General features: G+C 39.2%; 1 protein-coding gene across 1 annotated transcript in view; it reads right to left on the reverse strand.

Annotated features, from left to right (window-relative positions):
• The window catches only part of SPTLC3 (serine palmitoyltransferase long chain base subunit 3), a 117644-nt gene that overhangs the window by 92555 nt on the left and 612 nt on the right, over positions 1-24477 (reverse strand). Inside the window, exons 2-5 of the mRNA XM_068940237.1 lie at positions 8661-8798; positions 5683-5777; positions 2314-2401; positions 276-332 (exon numbers count right to left, since the gene is read on the reverse strand). The gene's annotated coding sequence lies outside the window, so the exon portion shown is untranslated. The remainder of the gene's footprint in view (positions 1-275; positions 333-2313; positions 2402-5682; positions 5778-8660; positions 8799-24477) is intronic.

Genomic DNA, 24477 nt, shown 5'->3' on the forward strand with positions numbered 1-24477 from the left:
AGTGAAGAATATTCAGTCTGTTGGAAAAGTTCTGTTCCTACTTAAGGAGGCTTAAACTGCATTTAGAAGAAATATCTGTGTATTTTTCCTTCTACATATCACTTCTTCATTTCATACTCCAATGGTCTGCAGAGGCTTCCATTGGGAGTCAAGGTTTGTATAAAAAAAAAAAAAAAGGTCTCTGATAAACTATAGATTAGCACACCTGAAAAAAAAGCAGCCCATTTCTAATTAAGTTTGATTTTGATATCTTTGGAAAGAAGCATTTTACTTACATCTTTAAGTTAATAAAGCAGCAATAGCTTTGGTCAAGAAAACATCTCCACAGCTCACTGAAAATGACAGAGAAACAGTAAAATTCCAATTATTTTACTTCATAATTACACCAGCTTCAGAATCAGACCTCAGCTTTCCTAAGTTTTGTCTTTTAAGCAAGAATGCCTCATTTTGGAATGAATCACAGGCTCTTGTAGACTTCATAAAGGCACACATGGGAATAATTCAGTTATAGATTAATTGTGAATACGTATTGATAAGATCAACTACTGGTCACGATAAGTGGCTAGGAGTTCATAGTTGCAAGGAAAAGACAAAGGTGAGGACAACACAGAGGCGGGTAAAATAAATTTTAGTAATACTTTCCTGCACGTACATCACCCTGCACATACTATGCCCTGAGAAATGGAGCAAAGTGATGTAGGAGATATCTCCCTGCACCAGGCAGCCTGCTCTCAAGAAGCATTTTCAGAATTCTTAACTCTGGAATTATTTCCTAGATTTTCATGGCAAATCAAATGCCTGCAAAACATGCTTTGAGCTCTGCCAGTTACTGATCATCTTGGCCATTGTGATAAAGTAAAGAAAACTTAACAGCTTTCTTCCCCTTAGCAGCTTCCAGAGACTCAGCTAAAACCTCTACCAGGTATACGTCCCAACAGACTGAGCACCTTCCAGGGCACAAAGTGGTAGAATTTACATCTGTCATGCGTGACTTATTCTTTTTCTCGTTCACGCTAACAGGGGAGGAAAATCTCTAATTAGATAACAGTTCAGATAATGCAAATTCTATCCTTAGTGCTGGCCTATAAGTCATGTTCTTTAACCATTTTAAGCCTCCTGAAATATCAGTGGCTTTAAACGAATAAAAGTGTGAAGTAAACACGCCATAGTAATTTTAGGTCTCTTTAACAAATCTAAGGTTACAGACAAGCAGCACCAATAAAACCCCTGTGCCTTCATATATTTAAATGGGCAGTTTTAAAAACCTCTGAGAGAGGCTGCCCTTTTGGATTTCTTTTAACCATACCCTAAAAAAGAGAGCTCACTAGAGGCTGAGTCAAATTCCTGCCTTGATTCCATTCAGAGCAAATGATCTGTAGAAGCGATGAGACTGGCCAAATAAACACAGATGATCTGTAAACAGGATGTGATATTTCTGCTAGAGCAGAAAATGTTGAATTGTGTCCTTTAAAACTCCATCTTATTCAAAGCCGTCTGTCACTAAGGCTTCTATGTCCATATCTATTATGCCACCTATGAGCTGCATCCAAATCAATTAATTGTTTAAAAATGTGAGAATCTATGCTGCCCGGACACTGGAGGGAGGACTCAATAATTATGCCTTATGGAACACCAAAACCACTAACAGCAATACCTTTTCTTCTCTTCCTACTTTAGGAAAAGCGAGGAAAAGCTCACTACAGAGCTACAAGAACTGTGTGCATTTAACTGCAGCACAGAACAATGCAACAGGGGAACCCAGTTCTGCAAAGATATACACATCCTTCACTTCAGAAACTCGGGTACTGGTGAGAAGTAACAAAGTCAATCTTCGTATTTGGGCAAGGAGATGGTGAATTTCCAAGACTGTTAGCAGACCACACACCATGCACTATGTGGACATTAGTAAAGTTTGTAAGGTGTGGCTACAATTACTACAAATCGGTAGGAAAGCCATCAATGAATTCCCAGGGTCTAGGTTGTATTCCTTGCTTTTTCATTATCGTGTTATGCCATTAGGTTTTGGCTGATCCACCTCTTTAAATAAGGATAAAAGTATTTATATTCTGTTGTAAAGTGCTCTGAGATAAATTGCTGAGGAGGGTGGTACAAAAATGAAGTAAAATAGATATATTTAATTAGCAGAGGCTTAACAACAAAGCAGACAGAAAAAGGAGGGGTAGGGCTTTGTCTATGCAGTCTCTTAATTTTTAAATAACTTTTCTATCATGCACTACCACTGTTACATAGTATGCAGAAAAAGGCTGACCCACTGCTGATGCAAGATAAGAAAGAGGGGTGAAAACACTCAACCTTCTATCAGACTTTTGGCTCAGTCAGACCATTGACTCTCATGAGAGTGGTCCAAAGGTTCCCATGTATAATAGCACTACTGGATTACCTGCAAAGAAAAAGATACATGTTGCAAGAAAACCTGAGAACTGATCCCCATAATACTTAATTGTCATAATCCAGAAAGATTTCCATAGGATTCCTGCTCGTCCCAATGGTCTTGCAATCTAGTTGCAAGGTCTTGATAACCTGAGTTCATGACACATGCAAATTTACGTGCCAGAAGAAACAATACGGATCTACATGGAGACACCCATTAACTTGACACTTATTTTCACCGGACAGATACCAATATCAAATAAGGGCTGGAAGAAGTGGGGAATAAAGCTCAAATTGTTGCTTAAATTTCATTGTTACTTAACTGTCATGGTTTTGACAATATTTAAATTAGCTGCAGAGCCTGCCCTAGTGGTGAAATACACAGCTAAGAAACCTTTATCTCTCTCCCCTGATAACTTCTCTTGCAGTAGAGGCCCACGTTATTAGTTCTATGTATTACTGAGCAGCTTATTCTCTAATTAGGATCCCAGTATGTTACCTGTGGAAGCATGGATACCAGAGACAATTCCTGCCTCAGATGTAGTAGTAATTCATCACAAAACAACCAGCAGGGCTGAAATCAATGAACAAATAGAGAGACACCATAACAATAAAGCAACGTAAGCAATAGCAACTAGCGGGTATCAGATGGCCAGTCATCATCCTGGGCATCTTTCCAGATTCAGCAGAGACTTTATCAGCACTCAACCAGTCATCTCAGCTGCCTGGTAGCTGTAGGCTATACTTCCTAAACGTCTGAATGGAAGAACCTTGAATTCGTGTTTGCTGCTTTAAGTCCTGTCTAGCTAAATGCATCCGTGAGGCTGGGTAGAGATGTGACCCTAGCATACCTAAGGCTAGAACACCTAGGCAAAAACACTACACACAAGTGTTGATGGATCCTCTGGTGCCTTTGCACAACTGGCCCCTCAAGGATATACTAAATGCTTTGTTGTTGGTCAGGAAATGCCAATTCTACCTAGAGCATCTCAGAACGAAGACCCACGACATAGGTGGACGCAACCCAACCAGCACTACAACAGGGATGACACGCTACAACAGGCAGGGCTCTGCTATGGCAACACTCCCACCTGGCCTTGCCTAATCTGGATGACGAGTGCCTACCGGCTGTGCTGAATCAGCTGCAGGGCTGCCCTCTTCTAGAGCCCTGCAGAGTTGATGCAGCTCCACCAGTCTTCAAGGAATCCTCTCCCAAAATGTCTTTGAGAGGGCAGGGACATATTTTCTCCATTTCTTTTGAGGGAAGAGCAAATGGCAGTTGGAAAAATTAGGTGGGGGCAAGGGTTGGTTGGAGCAGAACGGAGCAGCTGAGCAGGAGGCTGCTCAAGTGGGTGAGCAGGGAGATGGAAGCAATCCCCCTATTTTGCCCCCTGCAACTCGGCCAGCTCCCTTTTATGCCCTGTTTTCTCCCATCTTCTGCTTCAAGAAGGCCTGCCATACATGGCAAACATCAGGAAACCAGGGAGTCTGTAGTGCAGGAGGACACTTGGGGAATTAATAGACAAGGGGTTTGGGCCCCACAGCCAGAAACTAAGAGTCAGGTGGGCAGGCAAGGGAAAGGCAAGAACTCAGGAGTGCAGCCACTGCTGATATAGCCCCTTCCACAGGAGAGAGGAGATGGTGAAAACATTGGCACTTTCCAGGGACTTGGCTGAGTCAGGAACAGGTGCCAGCTGCAGCACAGCCAGACAGAGAGGGCCTCTCAGGGCCTGACACACTTCCGGCTGCCCCAGTGCAGTCTTCTGTCAGACACAACTATCTAGCAGACACAGATTTGACATGCAGAGTCACACCTTTGTTCATGGTAATAAGCTTTTCTGGGGGAAGCAAGAGTAGCAGTTTAGAGCGTGTATGCAATTTTTTCCTGTCAGCATGTACAAATAACTATATTGTGCTAGGATGCAACTTCTTTCTTTCCTGCTGATGTGAACTTTTTTATTTGACCTTTTTTCTACAAGGGTGAAACAAGTCTAGACAACTCTCTCAGTGTTGCTCCTGTTCTAAGGGACATGAAGGCTGTAATTTTGCTGGCAGAGGTCCTTCCTCCACTCCCCAGACTGCAGCTAAATCTGAATGCTCCTGCTCAATACCTAAATGCAAGGGGGATGGAGACCCCTCTAGAGGTTGGTAGAGAGAGCAGAAGTGTTGCTAATGCTTTACAGCTGGAAATGTGGCTCTGGGCTTCTGAATGGCATTGGTTTTCCCTAAAAGACATTTTTAGGAAATTCATTATGGCCTTCTGGGGTGTAAAAACTTCTTAAGGAACATGTATAAAGGTGCAAGTAAAGCAAGCCTTTGCAAATCACTTACAGGGATCTACATATTTGAAAGGTCTACAAAAGACTGAGAATTTAACTCAGTTCAGTATGGAGAGCTGCAGTACTTAATGCGACTGTCATTTTCAGTTCCAGAAGACCAGGCTGAGAAGGAAAAGCGTTTAAATGACTTTTTCCAAACGGGTCTCGCATATTTGCTGTTATTTAATACAGCAATGGTCCAGAAGGATTTGCTGATTTTCGTCAAAGAGGTGGGCCACTACTAACCTGCTTTCAGGCTTATCCATCAAGGAGTGGCATAATATCATAATTCTACGGGAAGTTACATGCACACAGGTACACGGAGAGAGCACTTCCACAGAGAAAAATTGGAGATTCTGCATTTCTTTGAGCAGTCAGCATTTTTTATCACTTCCCTCCCTCATCTGATCCCCTCTCTCTAAAAAGAAAAAAAAATCTATTATCCCCACAAAATCTCAGCTCTGGGAAGTGCAGAAAACTTGTCATCTTTGATATTTGACACACCTCAGTAATTCTCTCTAGCTATCTTTTACGGATGGCTCAAGGAAAGCTCTTGGGAAACAGCATGAAGCAGGCAGAGACTTGATCATTTACACTGTGTATCTGAGTTTCATCTCTACTGCTTTATCATCACAGTCTATTGTTTTTCTCTTCCCTTCCTTTCATCAGATTTTTGTGGACAGGCCCCCAGTAAAGCACATAGAATTTTTGACCTTCATCCTTCCTGCTTGCCTACAAAATCCCCTGTGGGCTCTAAAAACAGCCAGAGTAGCTACAGAAAGTGTTGAGAATTCATATTGGATGGAGCTAATAAAAATGGGGAAGAAATTTCCAGATGTGATTACAAGCTGGCAGCAGTGTAGTAATACATACAAAGTATTCACTGGGAATAAAATGTTTTCTTTGATGAGAGTAAAGTCATTGAATTGGTCAGAGCTTGAAATCTACCATACACAGGCATAAATCAACATACTCTCTGAAAAGAAGTGGAGAACTAGTTGCCCTGTTAGGTCACCCGAAGTGGCAGTTTCATAAGGCTTCAAAAATGTTCATTCAAGCCCATAACTCCTGTAAAGACAGAGATGAATTCAGCTTAACAGCTTAATTACACTATGTTCATGAAGTGATCAGAAAGATATTTTAAAACTGAATGATTTCTTATCTCAGAGACTGTTGGCTTAAGGGACTGAAAGTGAGGCCACAGAAACAAAAGAATTTTTCACAAAACTGCTTCTGAGAGAAGAATGGACTTCATTTAACTGACAGAACATTACACACCTCAGCTCAATCAAAGAGGTGCTAATATTTTAAATGAAGCTATATTTCTAGTAATAGTGCACTTTGAGGAGCAAGGAGGGTGCATTTCCTCACACCTACATGGAAGTACATGTTTTCAAAGGGAAGCTCAAACATTGCTGACTAAAGCAGATGCTGTGTCTTTGCTGTTTGCACCTCCCTGACTGAGAGCACTTTCTGAACTTGACTTCCCACTAACTCTATGCCTTTTGTCTCAGATTTCTTGTAGGCTCTTCAGACCAAGGCTTTCATTCCACATACTGAACACACTGGAGCTCCAATCATGGCTAGTGCCTCCAGGTGCTTGTATGACACTGGTAATAAATTACCTTTCATTGAAAAACAGAGTAAGCTATGGCAGGGAATTTTGCCATTGATATTAGTGCAACCAGAACTATGTTAGCTGTGTGCACTAGTGGAGTTAATTCAAAGCAGACAGCACCTCATGGCTTGCTAGACCATCACTTTGATGACTCCAGTACCTTCAATTGTAGTAGACACATCTATAAGCCCAAACTAAACATGGTAAGCAGAGCGTTTCTCATTGTAATGGTGCATTCTGTACTCCATTCCCTGGATCTATTTAGTGTTCCAGTACTATAGGGAAGTGCACTGAAACCTTAACACACACTTATTTGAGCAAGAGCAGTGGTTAAAGGGAGATGCTTGAACTAAAGAAGTCCGGCTGTTTTAGCACCTTGAATTATCAGGACACTGTTATATGTCAGAATGTCACATTGCTGGATGGTGAGAACTTTGCTTAGGCATCTTGTTTCTGTGATTTTTGGTTTTACTATTTTAATGTGTAGCTGTGCTGTTACAAAGAGAAATTCAATGTCTCTCTTGTATTCTCAAATGTAATCCCTTCCTAGATTAGGGTTAAAGTCTCATTCTAATCTTGCACTATAATAATACATTATTTCTGTAAGTCAATACATGTCAGTGGAGTAACAGCAGTGTAAATAAATTGCTAGTGGTCGCAGACATCTCCAATTTCTAATTTTTTTTAATTATAACTTGTGCCAGGAATGCATCAGTAAGTAACCTAAGTTTTACTGGACTTTTGAAAACCACTTTAGATTATTAAATCCATAGATCACTTATTATAGACTAGTAAAAGATGGTGGAATGACATGTTATAACCAGGACTAAGCTTCCTGTATCAGCATGTGCACCTCTTTATGAATGTCATTCTTGAAATAATAAGGAAACCTCACATATCAAATTTTCATTTTATATTCTAGAGTCATTAATGATGAAATATACTATTCAGCCTAGGGCTTAGATAAAATTAATAAGTTACTCATTGTTTTTATATTTATAATCAGAAGTACACACCTTAAATATCCTAAGTCTGCACTGGCTCACATATATAAATAAAGGAGACTATAAGTTCTGAGTAGAAAAAAAAGACAGTAGGCCTCCAGATAGCCAAGTTTCTTCTAGTTACATAGAGCACTTACAGGTGTACTATGTTATGAAGGAAAGGCATTATACTTCAGGATAACTTGTTTACCATGATTAGCTTGGGGTGTCATCTTGGAATGTGGTGTTTACAGATATTTTTGAAGGTAAACTGATCATGTAGGACTGTGCCTGTTTGTGTAATTTGTATCTAAGAAAACTTAGGGAAAGGTCCTCTGCCGTCTTCCCGCCACTACCCTACTTTCCATAATCCCTTTTGCTTTTTAGTTTCCATAAGCTGAAAATTAAAATATAATATCTTTAATATACTCTATAAAAAAGTTCGGTTGCAGCCAGTGGTTTTGGATATTTCCCTTGAGAAATTAGGCCTCTAAATCATTATTTCCTTCCCTTTTTGAAAATGTTGCCATAAGACTTCAGCCTAAAAAGCACCTGTACTCTTTATCAACAATCTGACATTATCGTAGTCTGATCTACTGGAAAATCAGTCACAGTTGAGCTTTCCTCTGAAAAATACCTGCATAACTTTACCGTTGTTGGTAGTCGTGTAGATTACAAAAGTGTTTTATCATTGTTTTTCATGATTTACTGCCTACAGCCAATATTAGGTACTGAAATATCCTAAAACAAGTTTAAAATAATAATGATTTTTTTGATCTTCTCCTTGCTGAAATTTTCAGATGTATTTGGGTCATATTGTACTAATTCAAAGCCATGAATGCTAAATCTTTTGTTGTTACTGAAAGCTAGGATTCTCCTAACATCTCTTATTTACAGAGAGTTAAGTTATAAAAACCCCAAATCACCACCGGTAGAAACACAGCCACTGCTGCAACAGTCTCAAACAATTACTGTAGGGTTTGCAGGTGAGGGGGAATTTTTCTGACTTTTTAGTGTCAAAGAATTCTGCTAAACCTTGAGTGCAGAAAGCAGTTGGTATAAACGTTTTTCTAAGATCCTTTCAGATGTACTTATGGAAGTTGACTCAGGTAATAGAAGGAAATACAGGTCAAACTACTCTACTTGTGGGGAAAAAATATCAGAAATGACCTTGCTGGGTAAAAGGTTGAACTTTCCTATTTTGAGGACTATTCACATACTTAACTCCAGGCATATTAAGTAGTGTTTAAGTTAGGAGCCGAGTATCCCTATAAAGGCGATGACAAGAGTCCTCCGGAAGCTTGAGAGGCGATGACAAGTCCTCCGGAAGCTTGAGAATTAAAAGTTTACCTTTTTCCATTCACTGTGCAAGGAGTCTTCTGGCAGATTACCTCAACACCAACAGAGCAGTCAAGAGCAAAACAGGTAAACAGTTTATCCACTTCTAGTGTGGGCAGTCCAGAGTTTATCCACATCTCACTTTCCAGCCTGGAAAAACAAATGGTTAATTTTATTCCCTTTTTATTTATGAAGCAAGTGATTTTACATTTTTTTATTATTATTTTCAAGTACATCATTGTGAAAAACAATCTGTTTGCCAAGACACAGAAGAAACTTCATAAAGACTAACTCATACTGAAAACTTGTATTTGGTGGTCTATAAAAAGCTGTACCACAGCCCCAAGTAGCAAAGGTCCTTCTAATTTCCTTTAATTTTGAATAAAATCTGCTTTTCTTTAATTACAAATGATGCACCTGCTTGTTCTTTCATGATGCACAACAATAAGACATGAAAATGGTTAGGACTCATAAGCATATATGCATATTGCTATCTTGATTTCCTTAAGATCTTTTACCAGAACTTGTCCTCTGCGTATATCCAGATGACAATCAGCTGTGACTGCTCATAATGTTTGGAATCTGTTGCGACTCTTGAAATATTGTACACCATTTGGTTAGGAATCTATACCCAACCCCAAGCCTTTTTGTGGCACCTGGCACTTTAATCTCCTTGCAAGGATTAAGATTCTATATAAATTGTGCAGTTGATACAGTTCTGTCTCTAGCTCGTGATACGGAAAGAAAAAAATATCTGACTGGAATCTCATCCCTTCTCAGACAAAACCAACAGTAATACAGAAAAACAGACCTAGACAAAAAGAATAAGGGTATAGCAACCAAAAATCTGCCGCAAGAAATACAGTATTAAGCACAAGGGGACCTAGTATACCCTTCATTTCTAGCTTCTTTCACTTACAAATACTATGCCAGTAAGATAGTCTTTCGAAATATTTGACCCTAAAGTATAGGTCAAATGAGTGTAAGAAATTCGCAAGCACAGTATGGAGGCAATACCACTGACTTGGGCCCTTCCTCTAGTGACTTCCTTAATCAGCAATAGGATCCAGGGCTGTATAACCTCTATAGTTCTCCAAGGCAGATTCTAGCTTCCCTTTCTGAGGCCTCCCACCAGTCAAGCTAGTTTGTTTGCTGGTCCTCATAATTTAGAATGAGCCAATATGGTACTGTCATTGTTTCCGGTCGTCTTCAATGTTTCCATTGGTTTTTCAGTCTTTGACATGATGAGTGGAGCAGGAACAGCTCTGTGCCATCTGTTCCTTCTCTGTCATCACCACATGACTTAGGACAAGTCATACCTAGCTACGTATATCTGGAACATTAAAATAGCTGATACCTGACTGGGAAGACAAACCTCAGTATGAGTAAAAAACATGCAGCAAAAGACATAGGCTTAACCTATGTTTAATGATGAAATTTCAGTCTCTGTATAGGAAATTAGGAAGTGATTTCACACAAAGCTTAAAGGTCATTGCTCGTTGTTCATGTAATGTAATGTTCAGCGATTTTGGAAGTATGGACAAGTAATGGTACCAAGTTAAAAAAAAAAAAAAAGGCAAAGCATTATGAAATACCTGAAATATATTTTTTTAATCTAACAACAAATGGCTACCTGTTGCAATTCTTACTCATTCAATGAAGCGCTTTATGTGAGTAGTCCCAGTGAAGTCAATGGAACCACTCACTCAGGTAGTATTACAGTCCAGTACCTTTTTATTAGTGTTACTAAATGTGGTGACACGATACAGTGGCTTATTTGCCTTCCCCGTTGCCAGTGAACAAATCATTGCAAGAAGTGACACAGGATTAGATTATTGTGTTAAAGGTGACTCCTGATGTGGGTTAACTTTAGTCTCATTTCCTGTTGGCATTGACTATAGTTTTGCTACTGGTTATTTCAATTTTGCCTGTCCTCCCTCATAGGGAAATACGGGTTAGGAAAGACAAAAATCTGTGTTTGTGAACAGTTATCACAGTAAAGGGATGCTTTATGTGAATTAAGAATTTTTCATTCAGCAGCCTCATGATACTTTGCTACTGTTGCCATTAGCTATTTTTATCTTGCACTGCCAAACAGCTGGAAGAAACCAAGTTATCGTTCACTTTACCTAGTTCCTGTAAATTTTCAAAAGGTTTTCCAGGTCCAAATTTTTCTCTTTTCACTTAGGCAAAATTTCTTTTGACATTTGTGAGAGTTTTACCCATCTCTGGCTTTGCTATTTTAATCACTTAGTGGAAATTCTTTCTTCATGTCACGTCCTCTGAAGTCAACTGAACTCCCAACAAGTACAGTTGGTCAGAATGGAGGCTGAAAGGCTGAGTGAGAATTTAAAAAGTTTTCATAGAAATTGGTCCCAAATGCAGCTAGGCCAACACTGCAATATTATCAGAAGGATTTTAAAATCTGTGTGAGAGATATGGTTTCAGAAGTTTGTGTAAGCCTTATATATAAACTGCATTACATCATTGTGTCAATGAAAGAAAATGTTGCTTTTTATGCACTTGGGGTTATTTGTACTTAAGATTTAGTGTACAAGACTGAAACTTCCCGCTTTTGGTACAGAAGTTCCTAGGAAGCTAAACACACCCCAGGATTCCAGAAGCACTGCTGTGTTTCAGAAACCCGGACTCTGAGATTCATCTCAAAGCTGGCACCTAAGCCAGGGAGAATAAAATCATCTGAAAGATTCCTAAAGCAGCAAGTTTCAGTCATGAGATTGTTCATTAAATGCACTCATGTTTTGATAGGATGCTAATTTGTTTGGAGTCTTTCATCTATCGTACAAAGACGCTGAAAAATGAAAGCTTCTTTCCTATAGGGTTCATTCAGTCTTACATTCCATGTGACCTCTGATTGTACTATATTGCAAGGTGTCTTTGACAGACCTCAGGAAAGAACTGGAAGCAAGGGTTGCTTTTTCCAGCCTCTGCGGTTCTCCTGTTCATAGCTCCCTTTTGAAACAAGTCCCCAGGTCAAATAAAGCAGCTTGGGGTTTATATTGCGATGTGCTGCGACAGCATGTTTTACATCACTAGAGAAAGGCTAGGCTAATCAGACCTCAGTGTACTTTTAACAGGCTTCATGCCACTCTCCAGCTACAGCTGTTCATCCCTTAGCCTGGGAGGCAGCTGTTCCCGTTATCTTTAGTAGCTCTCTGCTTTGAATGGATTTGCAAGCATCCTTTTCTATACATGAGATTGTAACCCAGAATGGGGGACCTTCTGCTGGTTTTTCAATGCTGCTAAAATTTCAAGCTATTAAGTGATCAGCCACAACTTGCTCTGTGACTGGTGTACATCCTTCAGTCCCAGTGTTTTTACTATAGCTGACAGACATCCAGAACAGTCTTCTAGCTTAAATGGTTCTTCTCCTCACCTGCTCTTCACATTCTGGCAAAGAGCAGCTGATGTCATAGACTTAATGCTTCATTAAGTCTAAGCAGTTTCTTTGCATATCGTTCCCTTCTCTACCTTTTCTTTGCTAGAGGAAAACATGATAAAAATAGAACAGAGTTGACTCAAGACTTCTCATTGCAAAACTGAATATTCAGCAGAGAAAGAGAGCTGAGGGTGGTGGGGGGGATAGACTTTTGTTGAAAGAAGCTGGAAAGAGGAAAGGGGTGGAACAGGGATAGAGAACTCATGGGAGAAGTTTGGGGGAAAGAGGTTTCCTATCCCAGTTCTGTGAAAAAGGAGAAGTAAGCCTTACCCCTTCTTTGATTCCCACAGAAACTGCCATGCTCCAAACCCCAACTTTTCCCCTGTTACCTCTAGCAACCAATTTGGCTTCCAAGATTTCTAGTTTGAGTAAGGGAGATAGGTGAGCCACGGCCGTTTTGCTGCTGTAGCTGCCTGCTGCTCTAGACATCTGCCTCTTTTACATGTGCTTTAAGGCAGTCCTTAAATAGATTCGGCAGAAACACATACTTCTGGAGACCACTTTCTATCACCTTATGAGCTGATCCATTTACATCAATGGCATTAGTAGAATATATGCTATTCCCCATTATGTAAGAATTTCAGAACATTGGTACTGTTTTCAACTCTTTTAAACCAGAGTAAAGATGACATCCATTACTAATAGATTTCTGAGGTCAGGAGAGACACTAATCTTGGATCATAAGGTTCAATGATCAGTACAATTTTATTCAAGACAGCTTGATGCTCTCCTAGTGCATAACCTGGTGCTCTCAGTGTTTTTTGGGGTTTGACTAAAGGATTCTTCTGAAAAGCTCTCAGACTTAAATAGAATACTTAGACAATGGAAAACGTAATATTTTCTTTAGCAATTAGTTCACCGTTACTCGAGCTCATGTTTTAATGATTAAGACAATGACATACACATGTGCAAATCAGTACTGCCAGGTAAAAACAAAAACTAAAGGGGGAAAAAAAAAGTCCTGTGATAATGTTGCAGTGAGTCATGGCCCCGTCCTAGGGTGACGCATATGCCTCCACAGTCAATTTGCACTTTTAAGGACTTGGATCAGAATCTATGTGGGTCTTGCATAAGGTTGCTTGTACTTTTCCTAGTTTAATTCACTGTTAATGCAACTTGACAAGAAACTTGCACATCCACCCCGAGCTCAAGCATGAAAAGTTTCAAAGCAGCCTCACCTTCTGCATGGTGCTTAGGGCTTTAACTTCAGGAAGCAGCATAATTAAAGAGAAATCCCAGATTTCACATAGTATAAAACAGCAAGCAGATCATCTACATATCTCCTGTGATATATATAAGCTCACTCAATTAGAATTGTTAGGGGACTCTACAAGAACTCAACTATTATTCACTATCATGACCTTTTGACAACGCAAACCTGCTTTTGATTAAGTCATTTTAATCAAACCATAGCAACTCCCAGAATGCCAGACAAAACTCTTATTCCTAACACCCCAGCCATCCTGCCATTACATATATACCTTTCTTTCTTACTTTGAGTATTTCCATTCAAATCGATAGAGCTGCTCACAGCATAAACGTAAACTTGAGAACAGTTGTTTGCAAGACATAGCAAGCTTTTCCAACACAGTGTAGCTTTAGAGATGCAATCAATTCAATTGATATCACTGTGGAGTAGCACACGCGATGACAAATTTGCTGGGCTGGAACGAGGAGAGAACAGTAGAGAAAGAAAGAGATGGATAACATCCACAGCTGCAGGCAGCCAGAAGGAGAAGTTGCTTGCCCTTCCCTTGCCACTTTGCTTGGCTTCTGGGTCAGTGCAAGGGAGGAAATATTTGTGAGATCTTACCTTGTTTTATATAGCAGTACAAGCATAACCTATCTAAAATAGGTGTAACGAACATGTATACAGGCAGATCTTGTGAATAGGAATGGACAATGGTATTTGTGTGCTGCAGGGAAGTGTTGGAAATGGACCTATTTGAATCCCAGGGCCCTACACAGAATGAAATAGTGACTCTCTCTAACCCCCACAGATAAGGTAGGTCAAGCAAAGAAATAGACCAGTTACGTGGGCTTAACAGCTACAAGTATCCCCTTAGTAAACTTTAAGTCCCATCTTGAAGATGCAACTCTTCTTTTTTTGTTTTGTTTTCTGCTTCTACATTGAGTGCTACAAGAATGTTCCAGATTGGACTTTTCCAATGGACAAAAACGTTTGTCTAATTTTCAGCCTATTTGTGTTCAGGGCCAGCTTAAGCCCATTGTTTCTTAGCTAACTTTGATCTTTGTTCAGATTATTCTTTTCACACACTTTAGTGTACCTCACTGATGTACTGACAGGCAGTAATCATAGGCCTTCTCATTCATTATTTTTTAGAGCCAGTCTTTCCAATAAGACAGAATTTTGGTCCCTGGATTAGCCTTATTGCTCTTTTCAGCATTTGTTTGGAGTACAGTTGATGTCCTTTTTATATAAGTATTTGAACTATATCATAGTATCCCAGATGAAGGCCAAAGCCTTATAAGAAGGCACAAATTCTGATCAAAATAGTTTTTGGATTGTGTTCTGGGTCTGCATTTGCTTTTGTTTAATACTGTACCATATTAGTGACTCCCATTCATCTTACAATCAGCTACAATATCCTTCTACTCACTAGCTTCCAACTGATGAATTTCTATGTTACAGCAAATTGAATTTGATTTTATTTTCTTAATCTCAAATGCAAGGCCTTTACTTTGTACTGCAGACTTTCACCTTACACTTATTTCTTCAAACCTTTCTGGATAAAAGAAAGATGATTCATGATTACTGAATCAAGCTGTAGGTTGCGTTCCAATGAGTCTTCTTTCCAGCTTTGTCATGGCCTTCCTATGACCTAAGAGAAGGCTTCTATCCCTGATCATTGTCTTTAGTAAAATTAAAGCTATTTTGCTATCTTGTCATGGCATGAGATAGCTAATTACTACTGAGCTAACGCAAGTTAAAAACAAAGCCTTTTGGATAATCACTTGCTGATGTCAACAGCACAACAGAAGTCAGGATACTGCCTTGTTTAGTCTTTGTTTAGACCTCCAGGGTACAGACATGATAATGTTTGACCCTGATGGATAATTTGTTTTATCACATGCTGGGATTTCCTAAATAATTCCACAGCGTTAGGAAGGTTTCGTAGTCAGTTGAAAGCTGGTACTCTTAAGTATCCTCTATTTATTGGACTCACATTTGAGCTAGATATCATGAGAGGATTCTCTTCTCACACTCAGTATTGTCGACTGTCACAATTGTATTGATAATCTCATGGCTTAGCTTTCTGCCCCTGCTCTTCCCTCCCCTCCCCCCCCCCTTTTTTTTTTGCTATATGAGAGTAGATGAACACTAAGTCAGTGTTTTTTGTATTTTTATGCATGCCTCTAAAAGCACGAAGGCAATAACATGTTCTCTTACTGAAAGCTGAGATTTTCAGACGATAAATGACTGTGGGAACTAGGCTTCAAGATAAACAACCAGTCCTGTGAGATCCATGTTCAACCTGAAGCCTTGGCAATTCTGGATATGCAACATGTTGTAATATTTCATGTGCTCTTAGAAATGAATTTCAGTATATTTTCTCCAATAAGACCAAGTTAATAAATGCATTTTTAATTTTCAGCTGACCTTTCAATTTTCTTTTTATAGCTTTCATTGTAGATAAGGTGCAGTTCTCATTACTGTTTCTACCGCTGAGGAAACTAAATTCGTATTTCATAGAATTTTTTCTGTTTCAGTATTTTTTTTGGGTCAAAACCAAAATTTTTCTAAACAAGAACTTCAACCCTATTCTAGTTACCATTTTTGTGCATCTTTTTAATTTAGCTCTAGAGAGAGAAGATTCTGTAACTGATAGTCCATTTTAAGAGTGCAGGCATGTGGGAGACAGAAGTTCAAATTCCTTTTTTTGCCAAATTCACAGCAGAGTCTCACCATTCCTCTGCAGTGGGGACTTAAACCACTAGAATGTCTTTCATTCACTCTCCCACACTATAGCCAAATAAAATCATACTCATGTTCCTCTAAGGAAAATTTTATAGTGAAACAGACGCAGAAGGATACAGAATTAAACAGTGGTTTGTTAAAATAAGTTCTGAACTTCCCAAGTCTTCTGGCCCTCAGAGTTTTGTTATACTTGCCCCTTTCTAATAGTATATGGTGTATTACTTGAAATAAATATGGAGTAATGTAAAATTAGTTACAAATCCACCGGATGTAGGCTTCAAAATCTCATTCTCTTTAACTAGTGATTACAAATATATGATTATATTTATATAAATTATATATTAATTAATGCATCATAACATAATTAGAAATAATTGAGATTTTTAGAGGGCTCTTCGCTGCAGCCCATCAATATGGAGCTTTAATGAGCCACTGAAATAGCATATTTGAAAGTGTAAGCTCTTTACTGTAGCTATCCTGAGGCTCATTTTTAGGAGTTTAAGCTTCATAACCAGTGGGAAGAATGCCAAATAGATCTCGGTGATGCACAGACACATTAGCCAAAATCTGGAAATGCACTGGGATGCAGGTATTCCACCCATTCCAGGCCTTTGGCAATTGCTGAATTATATTCCCACAACTAGAATGAACCTGAAGTAGGAGTTTTTCTGACATGGCAGGCTGAGTTTCATCTGTATCAAACAACTGTTATAAAACTGGAGGAATAAAAGGTATTAAAAATACTGAGATGAGTAATCCTGTACTGACCTCTGATGGCTGTGAATGTGTATAATACACAGTCCTACCGTCTGTGTTTCCTTAGGAGCTCTAGTGCTCTAACTAAAATAAGGTTCTCATGACAAGAAAAACGCTCTTTCAGGATGGAAACCAAATGATTAATAAAGGGGTTTTGGGACTATTTTTGTTTTTCAATGTCATTTTCTCTTGAAGGCAGGGTGAAAATGCGTACCAGCTGAGAGTGCTTGTAGAAGAAGTTATTTCCAATGGCAAGTCTGTGCTTCTGTCTTTCAGGCGTTCCAAAAGTTTCCAAACTTTTACCAGAAAAAGTAAAACAAGTGCCCACCTTATTCTCTTTCTACAAACAAACATGTTTTTCTGATCATAGGGAAGAAAACATTTGAATCATGAAAAAAAAGTCAGAGTTGTTATGGCTGCTCGTTCACAATACAGCACCTAAAAGACCTGATTACTAGCACTTCTGAGGCTGGGGGAGTAAATGAACTTAAATAGTGTTTGTTATGGCATAAACTGATTTGCAATCGGTCCTCCTTGGCAGCCAAAAAAAAAAAAAAAAAGAAAAGAAAAAAAAGAAAAGACAGACAGAGGAAAAGAAAAGCGTTCAGTCTGGCAACATTTTCTCCTCCCAAGGGTTTGTCCCTGAGGCACCAAATGCTGAGAATTTCTATAGATCCATCCATGCCTCTTACTAGAAACCACTTTGAGCCTCTCAAGTGGAAATCTTACTCTTCAATAAGACGACACCTAAGTCTAGGGAAGAAAGTCTAAAGAACACCCAAAGCTGATATGGGGTGTTGAGAATGAAAGAAATAAGTCCTTAGACTCCTCCCATGTCGCAGCAAGAAGCTGGCATACCAAAATCTCTTGAGTAACTATCAAAGACTGCAGAAAGAAAACCACTTTCATTTTAACTCAGTGCCAAAGAATCCTACCTCATGAAAGTGAAATGATAGAAATGGAACACAGAGCATACCATTAACATTTCCTGTACCTCCAAGTTTTCAAGAAGACCAGTTAGCGATGTCTTTTTCTCAGCTTGCAGAAGTCGGACGCAGCACAGAACAGCATACAGTGCATTGCCAACTATAAATTTATTCACATGCTATTTGGCTGTACCTGGAGTACTAAATAATTTACAGAAGTCTTATGCACTCTATAGTAATGATCAACAGGAAAAGTTATTTGCGTTAACATAGACCAGAGCATTCTGGGATTTACTGTCTGGTCACTAGCCTATTTATCATGGTTCCTCTCTGAAAAATTGCTGTGTGAAAGTACCATCTGGCTCCTTCTGCATATGCAGAGTCACATTTGCTGACTTGGGTGACACAAGATATAGTTTAAAAAGTGAGGCTTTATTTTCTGTGCTTAGCTTGAACGGCTGAGGACAGATAGTGAACCAGGAGGGCATAGAGCCCGTATCAGAGAGAGCGAGGCAGAGCTGAGGAAACAACAGGCCCCCCATTAGAGCTGCACAGGCTGAGGCACGATGATGGTCTTACAACAGAAGCACCTGGTATAAAATAATTTCTGATTGCTTCTACAGGAGCTACCCTGAATAGGCAGAGAGGTCCTGAAGGTGTGATAAACAGGTAATTTGACCTCCTGGCCTGAAGTATTCCTGGTGCTGTCAAGACATACAGATCTTTTTGGAGTCTTCAGTGGAATCACGTTCACAAAAATCACCAGCACTGACAGGGTTGAATATTGACATGAGACCAGTGTCACTTCTGTGCTCCATCTGAACTCCATATTCAATACTCTGGCAATAAAGCTCCCTATCAGATATTGCTTCTATTTTCATTAAAAATGATACAAAGAGCTGTGTTTAGCTGAAACAATTGTGCTCCCCAGATCTCACTGCAAAAAACTAACCTAGTTTGCAGGAGTGACTTCAAATAGCGGTATAAGATGCAATGAACAATGAGAGTCATTTCCCCTCAATAAAATCAAAGCTCAGTGTTTGTATTCTCAGAGAAAATTAGGAAATCTGAAAAGCAATCGGATGCTGGGTGCCCCAGAAGATCCCTAGGGGGGGAAAAAAAAAAAAAATCTACATAGGAATCACAGATATTTATAAAAATGTTTTTTCTGAACAATCACATTACAATGTTTGAAGAGATCTCAGTATTAAGGTGTTGGAGCATAACTGGGATTCAGTGTAGAAACTAGGAACCATCACATTTTAATGTTGAGTTAAATGTGGATGTTTGGCACACACTTCCTCCTGCCAATTGGGCTTTTATCAAATACAGCACCAGGAATATCTAAAATTAAAAGAGAAGGAAATAAACTTCTTAGCCTCTATCAGATTCCTCCTTTTAGGTATATACTCTGATTTGAAAACTCTTTGGTCTTAAGGTTGAGTCCAAAGCCACTAAATTCCATAGAAAGACTCCTGTTTGTTTTGGTGGGCCCTGAATCTGGCCCTTACAGCTCAAAAACACAGAGGGAAACATGAAACCAGCTACAGAATTTCCATCTTGCTGGATGCTCTGACTTTTCACAATTTTCTTTTGTTCCAAATTTGGAGAAAAATTTGAAATCATGAAATACTTAACAGAAAGGTAATTCTGAAATGTCTTTGATAATTTGATGGTATTAAACTTGAAAATATAGCACAACATGATGTCAAAGTAAAGGAAAAGGAAATGAGAAAGTCTAAACTAAATCAGAAAATGCAAACAAATCAATTCATTGATTCTTAAATAATTTACAAATGTAGCTGTCAACAGTGTCATTCAGATGGAAATAGTCCTGCAAAAAATTATAGTTTTCATGAAACTACATTTTTCCAAAGGGAAGCTTACAGACAGCAGTCTCGGCATAGCAACCCTGACACCCTAGGCATTGCAAAAACCTTTCCTGAATTACAGAGGTTCAGTTCCTTGCAGGAGAGAGACAAAAGGTGTTTTAAGCCAACCTCTTCTTGTTGATAGTGCAAGACCTTTCAGAGACTGTTCCCACTTTTCATGTAAATTAGAGCAGCCCATCCACTGCAGAATCTGGCTTCACATGAAAGCAGGGACTTTAAAGGCTGAACTTTCCAGATAGGATCTGAACCATTCTGAGAAGCTCTTGCTAAGCATAGCTGGCTGGAACCTCATATAGTATAAAGCATTTTCCTCAAAAGCACCTTAAGCCTAAGAAAAAACTCCCAGCAGAGTCAATGCACCCATTCCGTATCTATTTCCGCATTTTTCAAGGCTTCTTTATGCTGCCAGTAAAATCGGGCTTTGGTAAAACCGGGAACCTTGCTTGTCTGACCTTTCTATCAAAGTCTTTCGTAGCACCAGAAAATAACAGGTATTTGTGCGGTTTAAATAGAGGCAGCTGTGATTCTATGTAAGAAAAGACGGAGTATAGTGGTCATGAAAGAACGAGGTCTTAACTGACATATTGCTTAGACTTTTTGAGGGTAATATTATGTGCAATAAATTAAGTGAGAAAATACAGCTGGCTTAGCACAGCACAGCAAGTGTTCATTACAGGTGAAGAAGTATAATATCATGAGTGACTCAAGTCGCAATTCCTTTTGCCAGAGAATATTGAAAAGCGGTGCAGACCTGCTATTGCAGACAGCCAGCATCGGTGGCTAGCAGTACCTTTGAACTGTAGCCTGCTCTCACACAAATACGTTTTGACATCCAAAAATGTACGCATTTCATTTCTTACTTTAATAATAATGGCATGTTCACGTGGCCTGGGAATATAATGGGTAACATACATATGTACAGATATTTAAAAATTAAAAGATAGCATATATGTGTTTCAGGGTGTGTAGATATCTGTGCTGTCTTTTAATTTCTCCTCCAGCTTGGATTGTGCCAGTTGGATGGTGGATTCATGCTGAGTATTATGATTTAAGACTAGAAATTCAAGTGTATGTCTTCATGAACTGAAATGTTCATGATACTGAGAATAATTTATGCAATCTAAAAAATTAATAAAGGTCTTGGGTCAAATTATTGCCTGTTTGAATACTTTCTACAGCAAAGTGTCACAAACGTATTACAGAACGTACGACTCATGTTCATTTTCCGGGGTAATCACACAATTAGCGGGGAAGCTGGCCTATCTCTCAAAAAAATTGATTCCATTTGCAAGCATTATAATAAAACCAGCTTTCATTCATTTGAAATCTGGTTTCTGAACTGCCCTTTTTAGCACGGATTAATGCCACTGCAAGAGTGAATCTGATCAAATCTGTAGCTAAAAATTTTTGAAAGATGACCATAATTTTTGTTTTTATCATTACGTGGAGGAAGTAAAACTAGCTTTACAGTTAATAGAAGACTTGCAGATTGGTGAGGCAGTAGGCTTTTTTAATCTATATCAGAACAGATCTGACACTCATCAACTTCCTCATCCTCTTATCTAGGAGAGAGATAAATCTTGCTGGTGGTTAGGTGGAGCTTGATCTGCTATTAATTCTTGTCCGCAGAGAATAGAAACAATTAAACTAGCATAATGGGAAAATGAGCTCTAGTAAGTGCAGGACAGTCAGAAAATCTCATCTGGCTTCAGGTTTGCACTCTTAGTGAAAGGACAAACTGTGCAGAGACAGCAAATACTCTTCCTATATTAATTACACCTGTTTCACTGGAAAGCAAATGTTAGAGGCCCACAGCTGGATGAGCACTTTAGAAGTAGCTAAGTCTGAGCAGGTACATCTGGTGAGGAGAGCAGCAGAATGCTGTGTACTAAATCAAATTGAAATACACAACTGAGTAATGTTCCAGGAGAAAGGAGAAAGACTGTTTGCCTATGGGAAAAAATAAATTACTTCCAAGATAAGTATTGTATCATCAACGCTATGATCTCCATACTTGCATAAGGCAGGAATGCTGCAATAAAATCAGTTGCTTTATTGCTCAAGATCGCAGTGAGTTTTAGCTGGTGTAATTAGCACACAGAAGGTCATTTGAGTGCCAGACTACTTTCTTTTTACTGTGAGATAAATCCAGCTAAGTCAGCCTCAGGCAGACACATAGCACTGATCTTCTAAACTGAAGTGTCTTGCCTTCACTATGTTTCACCTCAGGAAAGCTAAGGCATTTTAGTTACCCACAGTTTGAAGAAAAAAAAAAAAAAATCAAAAAGCCCTCAAAACCTCAACTCTTTCAGCAGTGGTGAAGGCAAGTAGTCAGTTTAATTTATTATAAGATAGGAAGCTAGATTGTGCCTAGATAAGAACATAGTGTGTGCCTTACATAGCTAGCCAGAGGCAAGTACCTGAAGTGTCACACTCCCCTTAGTTATTGTTAGTGACATAATCCATATTTGTCACCTTGCTCTAAAAAGCTCACCTATCTTGAGCAATGAAGGCAAAACCTTCCTCTGTTTGGGATTTGGAGTCAAAGGCAAAGCTTGGAGAAAGTAATTAACTGGATAAAACATATTAGGAGTTACTGAGAAACTTTTCTGTTCTATTAAAAAACAGGTTTGTTCTCAAGCACAGGGCAGCAGACAGGATCCTAAGCTTTGGTACTAGTGTTCATCCGAATCCCTCATCTGAAGTGGAGATTAAAAGGGAGCTGACGGCTAGCCTTCTCTTCTCTCCATACTTAAAGTTTGATACCACCCTTTGCCTGTATTTTGTTTTATATTGAAACATCTCCTTGCTTCCAGAGTAAAGTTTGAGGGGTTTTCTTTTGCTTTCAGTACACATACTGTAGCTATTGCCCTTATTCTGTAGGAGCTGTTTTACCTTTCCCTTGCCTTTAACACAACCAGTGTTACATCAGTTCTTGTTTACATATCCCACGCCAGAGACTTCTGAGAATGAAGTTATTTAGGTAGGACACAGCCTGTACCTCCCATAAAGGTTAGGGATCAGTCCCCCTTCCCCAGGAGCTTCTGGAAGTGAATATCCCCAAACAGCAGCAGTCAGCAATTTCAAAACCAGGTCATTTAAATTAAAGGGGAAAAATCCAGGCTTTATAGATTAAAATGGAGGCAGAGTCATGAAATTTATGCTAAACATAACATAAAATCAGAACAAGACTAGGTATTTTCCATTACAATTTGTTGACTGAGCAAGAATAAAACCTTACACAGCAGAAAGGCCAATTTCTTCTAAAAAATAGCACACAACCTGCCAGGTCTCCCCTGCTGCCCCCCCCAAAGCTGTATAACCTTTTGCTTGTCCTCTTAGGGGCTCTGTGTTCAGGTAAGAAGACTCTTCATTAGCAAGTGGGATGTGATGATTACTGCTATGCTAATAGTTGGTGATACTGAGTTTGGAACGCCTTTCTAACTGAATTGCTAATTGAGTTTAGACTGAGACTGAGAGATTTGCCTCCTATACACATTGTAGGCATCTCTGACGTTTCGAGGGCACGTGATCATATAAAAACACGAGTCTGACACTCTGCTAGGGGCTACAGAATCTATTATCAATCAGTTCTGCCAATGCCCTTTAAAAAACTCTCAGAATGCTACAATCTGAGTGGTAAATATTCAGCTGAAAGTGAGGTTTGCTGGGATGTTAATCAGCTGCCGTACCCCAACTCTCACCCTTGTTCTAACAGCTGTATCAATTCAGTATCAGCTTAACCTTCTTTCAGAACATAACATTAATCTGCCAATAAAAATATATGGGATAAATGATTCACAAGCTACAGGCAGAAGCTGTCACAGCATAAACCAAATTACTCAGAGAAAAGAAAAACAGGAATTCATAGTGTGAGATACACGATTATTACATAGAATGCAGTGGTCAAACCCTTAGCGTTTACAAACGGTTTGAATAACTCCAAAGCAATCACATACGTCAAACATTCACGACAGACCTCCTGACACAAAATGTGGCAAGCAAATCATTAATGCAGATCAACCAGCGTAGTTCTCTGCCCCATTATTTAGTGTAACCAGTGATAGGCGCCACACTTATTCAGATGCCTTTCTTGTGGCTTAAACACCTTTGCCCCTTTCCCCTTTACCTTTTACAACCACTGGCTGATATCCATTCAAGCAATTTCACTGACCTGTGGAAAAAAACCATGTGCTAGAACTTAAAACCAGAGACAGAAACAAAATTAATTTACAGCTATTTTAAATTACATTAGAATTAACAACGGACCTCTTGCTTCTCTCTCTTTTTTTAATTGAAATTCAATCTATTTGTATTCAGAGGGACATTCAGGGTGGGATTTTCAACACTGGCTCAATTCTTTTCAGCTTTAAGTCAGTGTAACTGGCTTCAGCAGAGACAAAAAAGGCAACGCAGGGAATTTTTTAAAAATATATTCTTTGTGCCAAATATAAAAACACTCGCAATATTTCCACTGAATTCACTGTGGTTTCGGGCTTGGTCCTGAGAAGCAACATGGGTCTGTGATGGCTGGTAACAGCAGAAATATGGGAAAGGCTCACAAAATCCCTCCTGCCTGAACACTCCGTGCCATGACACCATACCAAGAGTTTTTCTCCTTTCTGTTATTATCACCTGGAAGAGAAATATTGTGTGCTCAAACGCTACACTGAAGGCTGTGAGAAGAGTCCCCTCTTAGCCAGTATATCCACTCTTTTGTCTCTATCTCTGCTGGACTCTGGATGGAATGAGTAGCTACTAAAAAGATGTAGAGTCAGAGAGCAGAACGAAGTTACTGTCCTTTTATTGGGAGCTAAGCCCATCTAAGTGGCCCCAGATCTGAGAAATGTACAGA

Source organism: Struthio camelus, chromosome 3 (genome assembly GCF_040807025.1).
Source record: "Struthio camelus isolate bStrCam1 chromosome 3, bStrCam1.hap1, whole genome shotgun sequence".
Classification (NCBI taxonomy): Eukaryota; Metazoa; Chordata; class Aves; order Struthioniformes; family Struthionidae; genus Struthio; species Struthio camelus.